Source organism: Triticum dicoccoides, chromosome 7A (genome assembly GCF_002162155.2).
Source record: "Triticum dicoccoides isolate Atlit2015 ecotype Zavitan chromosome 7A, WEW_v2.0, whole genome shotgun sequence".
Classification (NCBI taxonomy): Eukaryota; Viridiplantae; Streptophyta; class Magnoliopsida; order Poales; family Poaceae; genus Triticum; species Triticum dicoccoides.
The window spans coordinates 24,327,606-24,335,861 of record NC_041392.1 but is presented as its reverse complement, the minus strand read 5'-3'; the positions used below and the strand labels follow the sequence as shown (position 1 = coordinate 24,335,861).

Genomic DNA, 8,256 nt, shown 5'->3' with positions numbered 1-8,256 from the left:
TATTCTTATCTAAATTTTAAATTTTAAATTATGAATTAGTTTTAACTGTACACAAAAATTAACAACATACTTATGAATTATAAAATGTGCGTATAATTATTCAAATGTTTGAACTGTAAATTTTAAAATATTTGCATTATTTAATATTATACAAACATAATCATAATTAATATATATTATTTCAATTATAGGTATGTTTTTAGAAAATGCATAAATATTTGTAAAAATAGATGAACATTTTTAAAGAATTTATTATTTTAATTTTATGTACAACATCTATAATTATTAATACCACATGACTATTTGAAATTTATTTGTATTACTGTGATTATGACTTATATGCAACCCTTTAATAAAGCAAAAGCTTTTTACCTCACAGTACATTAAGAGTAAGGGGCGTTTTAACCACATAAAACTTTGGTTTTTTTTTTGAGGATCCATAAAACTTTGGTTTGAGTGGTTAGCCAGGTCGCTCCTACGCTTCCGGTCAATTTTCCCTCTCTACTGACAGGTAGTACCCGGTAGTCATAGACACATGGTATTTAACTGAAATCTTGTTTGGTTGCCAGAAGTGGACCCATGCCACGACAGCCAAATATGGTGCCAAATCAGCACACTTTATGTCTATAAATGAGATTAGCACCGTATTTGTACGTCCATATGAAGTTTTAAAACCAGTTCATGCACTAAAGTGAACATCCATGACAAGTTCAAGCACCACGGATGATATTACCTTATTTGGAAACTACTACATTCTTATATGAATCAAATGATATGATATCGATGAAATATAACACATTTTTAGTTAGTCAAATTAATGATCTAGAACTACGCGCACGCCCTATGCACCGAAACGGAGGGAGCCTTGTTTTATAGTTTTTCATTTTGGTTAGAATGCCACGATTAAGTTCCTTTGACGAGTACAAGTAGATATGAATTAATTCGCACACACTGATTTCTATTACAAGCGCAGTTTAGGGCATTTCTAACCGACCCCTTAAAAGTTAGTGGAGTAAACGGCGAAGCTATCGGGGTTGGAGCAGTGCCAGCAGGACCCGTCGCGGTGCGCCCACCGCCTGCCACTACCATTGAAGCCTTGTCATCGCCACACGAGAGCCATCACCTTAACTCGAGGAGGAGGAAGTGTCGCCAGAGGAGGGGAAGGGGCACCTGCACGACACAAGTCGCGCACATCACTCAACTCGGTGCAAGTCCCACGCCCAGCAGTAGCACCAACAACAGACCGGCCGCGCGATGCCGGTGGGAGGAGGCTGCAAGGATGGGTGCCCATGATCACATCCATGACACGACGCATCCACCACTGGATCGGCAGGGGTGGGGGCAGCAGCTGGAGGCGAGGGGCGCCCGCGCCCGCCATGGATTGAGCTCATCAACAGGGGGACGCTCGGCAAGCCCGAGCCGCGCGCAGGGGCCAAGCCGATGAGGGGAGGCCGGATTCGGGTGCACGCACGGCGAAGGCACACCCACAGCCTCGCGGACTAGCAAGCAACCGCCGTGGGGGAGGGTGGCGCTGGAGTGTGCTAGGAGCTAGATACGCCCCACCGCCACCTTCATGGGATCCGCGCGCGGCTTCACCGGTCGGCCCTCTGGCGGCGGCAATGCAGGGGAGGACGCCGGAGGTGAGTGCTAGCGGCGGCGGCTAGGGTCCCCCATGTCGCCCGAGGAGGGCGGCGCAGGGGACAGAGGAGTGACGCGGGGGCGATAAAAAATGTTTACTTTTCTGAGAGATGCCAATTAAAACATGCATATCATAACCGTAATAGCATAAATTTTCATCATCACGTTTTTCAAATTAAAACATGCAAAGTTCACCCAAAAGACAACACTTGAAACACAATGTTTGATCAAAAATCACCACAAACATAGTGTATGTATATGTTGTGGATCGAGCCAACCAATGGAATCTACCACCACCCCCTTGGCCACCACCACTCAAACTATATCATTGGCAAAGAAATCAACTCCACCGTCCTCTTGGTGACCATCACCACCGCCATCCTCTAGGACACCACCATCATCAACACCACCCCCTCTCAGTCACCACCATCAACATCAGATTTTTTTTCAAAACTATGATGATTTTTATAGCAAATTTGGAATATATACGTCCTCACACAAGAAAATCAAAACTAGCACCCCGTCGGCCTCCAGTTGGCTGAAGAGGGGCTCTTCGGCCTGCGGTTGACCGAAGTGGGCTCTTCAGCCTCCCATTGGCTGAAGAGTACCCAACTGGACCGAAGAGTACTCTTTGGTCTGCCGTAGGCCGAAGAGTACTCTTTGGGGCCCAAGGGCTAGCATAGGCAGAAGAGCGCAGCCATGCAGCTTCGGCCTCCTGTTAATGCGAAAAGTTGGGGCCCGAGGACTCTTCGGCCTACGGTTGACCAAAGAGTGCTCTTCGGCCTATGGTAGACCAAAGAGTCCTTTTCAGCCCAGTTGGGGCACTCTTCGGCCAACGGGAGGCTGAAGAGCCCACTTCGGTCAACCGCAGGCCGAAGAGCCCCTCTTCGGCCAACTGGAGGCCGACGGGGTGCTACTTTTGATTTTGGTGCGTGAGGACGTATAGATTCCGAATTTGCTATAAAAATCATCACAATTTTGAAAAATATCTCAACATCACCCCCCTCGGCCACAACCATCGCCACCATCAACGCCACCACCCCCTCGGCCACCACCAACATTACGAAGAGAGGACTCCAAGATCTCTCCACGAGTGAGCTCCCAATACTTTCTTGTGGTTTCATCCAGTGTGTTTGGATTCATGAACATGATAGCACGTTCTTCGGCCTTCTTGGAATCACGAATCCTCTCCTTCTCAATTGCAAGACTATGCTCCTTCGCCTTCAACTTTCTCTCTTCGGCCGCCAACTTGGCCTTTCATTTCTCATCCTCCAATGCCTTGAGCTTATTCCACCTCGCCATCTTCTCTTCTTTGCTTTCAGCCTCCAACACCTTCTTGGTCTCGATCATTGCCACAAGTTCTTCTTTGTAAGTGCCACCGAATGCATTTCTCTTATTTCTTCCATTTCCAGTCTTGTTTCCTTCCGGTCTATTGTTGGCATCTTCATCAACCTCAGCGTCCTCCTCAATGGATATGCTCAACCTTGATCTCTTTGCAATGGTCCCACGATTATTTGGATCCACTTCTTGTTCTTGCATATCTCTTTGTAGCAATGATGCAACATGAAGGGCTTGTGGTCGAACTTGGTGTTCCTATTCTTGAATAGTTCTTGCATGTAGGGGCCATACTCTGCCACTTGCACACCACTCGGTTGATCCACTTAATTGGTTGATGCAACCGGACCATCGGTTGCATTGGTCATGAATGGTGCTCCAATGATGCCCAAGAGAACCTTGCGTATGGATGATCACACATCCACAGAGGTGTTGTAGTGGTTGGTAATTCTCTCCCAAAACATGGTATTGATTTGATCCGTTCCAATCATTGCATCCATGGAGATCGTGCACCAAGCATCAGAAAGTGTAAATCCTCCTTTTGGTTGTAGTTTTGGGTGTGGCACCTTGGCACCTTCGTGCTTGCTTCGGTCACCTCTACAACCACCTATTTCTCGGCCTCCTCATCTTTCCCGGTCACATCTTGCTCCATGTCTTGGTTCACCTCCGAATGATCCCAAAACAAGTCGTTGTTGAGATCATAAAGTCCATTGGCGGCCGAGGACTCAAAAGACATGAGGAATTCGAGGCTAATTTTTTTAAAATAATACATTTTTTAGTAATTTGCACAAATATTACGCCCAAAAATTATTTTCAAAAATAATACACCGTCAGCCAGCAGCTGGCCGACTGGTCCTAGTCAGCTAGCAGCAGGCCGACTGGGCCTTATCGGCCAACTGCGAGCCGACAGGTGGCTTCTCGGCCACGCGGAGGCCAACTATTAGCCAGGCCACGTCGGGCGCTGGCTGTCGGCGCGGGCTGGGTCACGAGCGACCCAGTCGGCCAGCTGCTGGCCGACAGGGAGCCGGCCCCACAGCGCACGCCTCTTTCTCCTCTCCTTCTTCTTTCCCTTTCTCCCACCGCAAGTTTCTCTCTGTTCTTCCTTCCTCCTCTCTCTTACACGAACTAGCTCCAATTAATACACCAAAATGCCCTGTTTTTTCGCAGATTTGGCACCGTGAATGGGTTCTACATAGTTAGGGGAGCCAAAAGAGACCTCGATCTACTGATGGGGTAGCTTGTGGTGGTCGTGATGAGCATTTTGTTGGAGCATTTTTTCAGCGCATTGGTGGAGGTTGTGGCGGTGGTGGAGGTGGAGGTGGTGGTGGTGAAGCTGGGGCAGTGTGGTGGAGGTGATGCTCCGGTAGTTTGGTGGAGTTTCCGGCTCTAGTTCTGGTGATTGAAGGCCGCCGTTCGTCATTCGCACGCACGCTACAAGGGTATATTTGAACAAATATTTTTATTTTTGAAGTTGCATGCAATTATTGTTATTTGCTCCGGTAGTAATGTAAACATATTTAGGTAGTCGTGGTGAGCATTTTATTTCCCGGTACCGGTGTGCAATTATTGTTATTTGCTCCGGTAGTAACGTAAATATATTTAGGTGATCATGGTGAGCATTTTATTTCCCGGTTCTGGTGTGCGATTATTGTTATTTGCTCCGGTAGTAAACGTAAATATATTTAGGTAGTTGTGGTGAGCATTTTATTTCCCGGTACCGGTGTGCAATTATTGTTATGTGCTCCGGTAGTAACCTAAATATATTTAGGTGGTCGTGGTGAGCATTTTATTTCCCGGTTCCGGTGTGCAATTATTGTTATTTGCTTCAGTAGTAAACGTAAATATATTTAGGTGTGTCAGTAATTGGAGTTGCTCCGGTAGTAAAGTAAATATTTAGGTGTTCTTGGTGAGCATTTTAAGTTGTTGCTTAATACTTGTATTAGTTGCTCCGTTAATATTCTGTAATATATAGCTAGCTAATATATAGACATGTCTAATATTTCTTAGTGGGGGTATATTAAGTTGTTGCTTAATACCTGTATTTCATTGTTGAAAAAAATAGGTGAGGCGAGATGTCTGATGTAGTGAACTTCAGATTTTGCTATGGTCCTGGTACTGTCCAAACAACTGAGATGGGAGCAGATCTGAGTGAATTTACTCATATAGATGTGCCAATGAGCGCACCTCAAACATGGTCTGTCAGTCAGTTGAAAGAATGGATTGCGGCAAGTTTAGGTCTTGATACTGAAACACACACCGTCGGTGTTCATGCATTGTGGACACGGTCAAGTTCAATAATTTACTTTTATTTGAGGCCGATAGAGCGAGACTCCGAATGGGTGCAGTGGTTACAAGGTTGTGAACGAAGGGGATGCAATCCTGTTGCTTTAGATCTTCCCGTCGTGAAGGAGGTCACTACACATGAAGGGGAGGGTGGCTACGATCCTGGTCATAGCAGTGTAGGGAGGCAGTTATCTATGTCAAATGCTGGAGATGATTGTTACGAACAAGGACAGAGCAGTCAGGTAGAAGGAGGAAATGCTTATGGTTATGAACCAGGGCAGAGTATTCAGGTAGAAGGAGGAAATGCCGATGGTGATTACAATGGCGAGGTGGACGCTGACGAGGTAGATGGGCACATGCAGGACCAGATGGAAGAAGAAGACACCGATGTTGAAAGGGGTCATGCCGATGATTCTGGTGAGTCAGATGAAGAAGAAAATGCAGAGGAGGTCCCGAATCCTGCATCGTGGAATCATGACTTCTCATCTGCAATGACCGTGAATGATGGACATGATTCAGCCTGGCAATATCACCAGAACAATATTGCGACGGGTGCTATGTATCCGAACAAGCAAGCCCTGAAAGATGCAATAATTAACTGGGCAATGTCCACGCAAAGGGTTTTCACAGCTCAGGTGTCCAGTCAGAAATTCCTGACAATGGTATGCAAGAACGCAGATTGTCCCGCCAGGGTGCACGGCTTTCTCCCTAAGTATGGCACAAGTTGGGTGATAAGTGACTTAGTTAATCACACTTGTCTTATTCCCTGCATCCCTCAGGATCATGCCAACCTTTCATCCACGCTTATTGCTCGGTTATTTTACGATGAGATAGTGCAGGGCAAAGCTATGGAAGTGAAGGCAGTCCAGACAAAAGTCTTCGCCAGGTTCAAGTACAGAATTTCTTATGGCAAGGCTTGGAGGGCTAAGCATGCGGCGCTTGAGAGGAGATTTGGTTCTTATTTTGATGCATATGACTCTATTGTCCAGCTCCTCCACACCCTATAGCAGTGGAATCCAGGCACCTATATCGATATCCAAGACATGTTCATGCCAGAGTTTCCAACTGTGAGGGTGCTGCATCGTCTCTTCTTCTCTTTCGGTGTATGCATCGAAGCTTTCAGGCATTGCCGACCGGTGATATGTGTTGATGGTACTTTTCTCACAGGCAAGTACAAGGGTCAGATCCTGACAGCCATCGGTCAAGACGGCCAAAATCAAGTCGTCCCACTCGCATTTGCTTTTGTGGAGAGTGAGAACATTGAAAGTTGGACATGGTTCTTCAGGCAGTTGAAAATATCAGTTGTGAAGGAGAAGCCCAATGTGTGCATCCTTCATGACAGGCATGCAGGTATACTCAGTGCGATAAGGACACTGACAAACCCAGGCCCCGAGGAACAAGTTCCATGGCAGGACTTGCAGAGCCGTTGGTGCATGCGCCATCTGGGGGCTCATTTCTTCTCGCAGTTTAGAAATAAGAACCTGATGAATCTGTTCAAAAAAACTCTGCAAGCAGAACCATCTATGGAAGTATAATTTGATACGTGACAGACTTAATGTGTGCACGCAGAGACACGTGAGGGACAGGAAAGCTGCAAGAGATGTAGCAGTGAGGGCACATGTTGAAGCAGTAGCTGCACAGTTGGCAACAGGAATAGCGGCCGTGGAGGAGGAGCCTGTTGGGCTATGTGACCTGCCAGGCTTTGACCCACCTGGTACTAGGAGAAGGCTTGGGAGGTCGATTAAAACCTTCGAGCAGTGGATAGAGCATGAGCCTCTAGAGAGGTGGTCTTTGCTACATGACACACATGGAGCATGATACGGTGTCATGACAACAAACCTCGCAGAAACATACAACTTTGTCCTCAGAGGAAACCGGGCATTGCCACTTACAGCCATCGTTGAGGGTATTTTCTATGGCACCGTCAAGTATTTCAGAGATAGACGTCAAAAAGCAGAGCAACATATCTTCAACAACCCGAATACACGGTACTGTGAAAGAGTCACGAAGTACATGGACAACAAGATGCAAAAAGCTAGATCCCACACTGTAGTCGCCATCAGTAATCAAGAAAGAAGGTTTGAGGTCCGCTTAGCCAACAACAAACTCGGATGTGCAAATGAGTTGAGGACGCATGAGGTGAAAATTGGTAATGAAGCCTGGCTAACGTGTGAGTGCACATGCAACAAACCGAAATTGCTTCACCTACCTTGCTCACATGTACTTGCTGCTTGCGGGCAGCTTGGAATGGACGCAATATCGTTTGTGTCTCCATTTTTTCTGAAAGAGTCTGTCCTCAATACCTGGACAGGTGAGCTGATGGGTTTTCGGTCAATGGGTAATTTCAACAGCGTCAACCCCACTGAAAGGCGTTACATTCCAAACCCAGAGCATATGCGTACAAGTAGAGGCAGACGACACTGTCGGCGCATCCGGAATGATATGGATGAATCTGAAGCAGGAGGTCCGACTAGGCAATGCATTCTGTGCAATGAATTTGGCCATAGGGACACTAATTGTCCCACTTTCGTCACTGGGCGTAGACGAGGCAACCAGGGAAGAAGAGGAGGAAGAGGCAGTAGAGGAGTAAGGGCGAGAGGAAGAAGCTAAGCTAGTAGTAGTATGTTCTTAATTTGTATTAAGTGTGACACTATGTTCTGAATTTGTATTAAGTGTGGCACTATGTTCTGAATTTGTATTAAGTGTGGCACTATGTTCTGAATTTATATTAAGTGTGGCACTATGTTCTGAATTTGTATTAAGTGTGGCACTATGTTCTGAATTTTTATTAAGTGTGGCACTATGTTCTGAATTTTTATTAAGTGTGGCACTATGTTCTGAATTTTTATTAAGTGTGGCACTATGTTCTGAATTTTTATTAAGTGTGGCACTATGTTCTGAATTTTTTTATGTGCAGGAATGTCGGGAATGTGGTTGCTGAATGGGGACATTGATAGGGGTCATCGTGGTGCGATATGGTATGAGTGCAAGCTTGAGCCT

General features: G+C 46.1%; 1 pseudogene; it reads right to left on the bottom strand.

The window, feature by feature from the left end:
* Positions 1 to 1,872: 1,872 nt before the first annotated feature.
* Positions 1,873 to 3,709, bottom strand: LOC119332917 (annotated as a pseudogene).
* Positions 3,710 to 8,256: the final 4,547 nt, after the last annotated feature.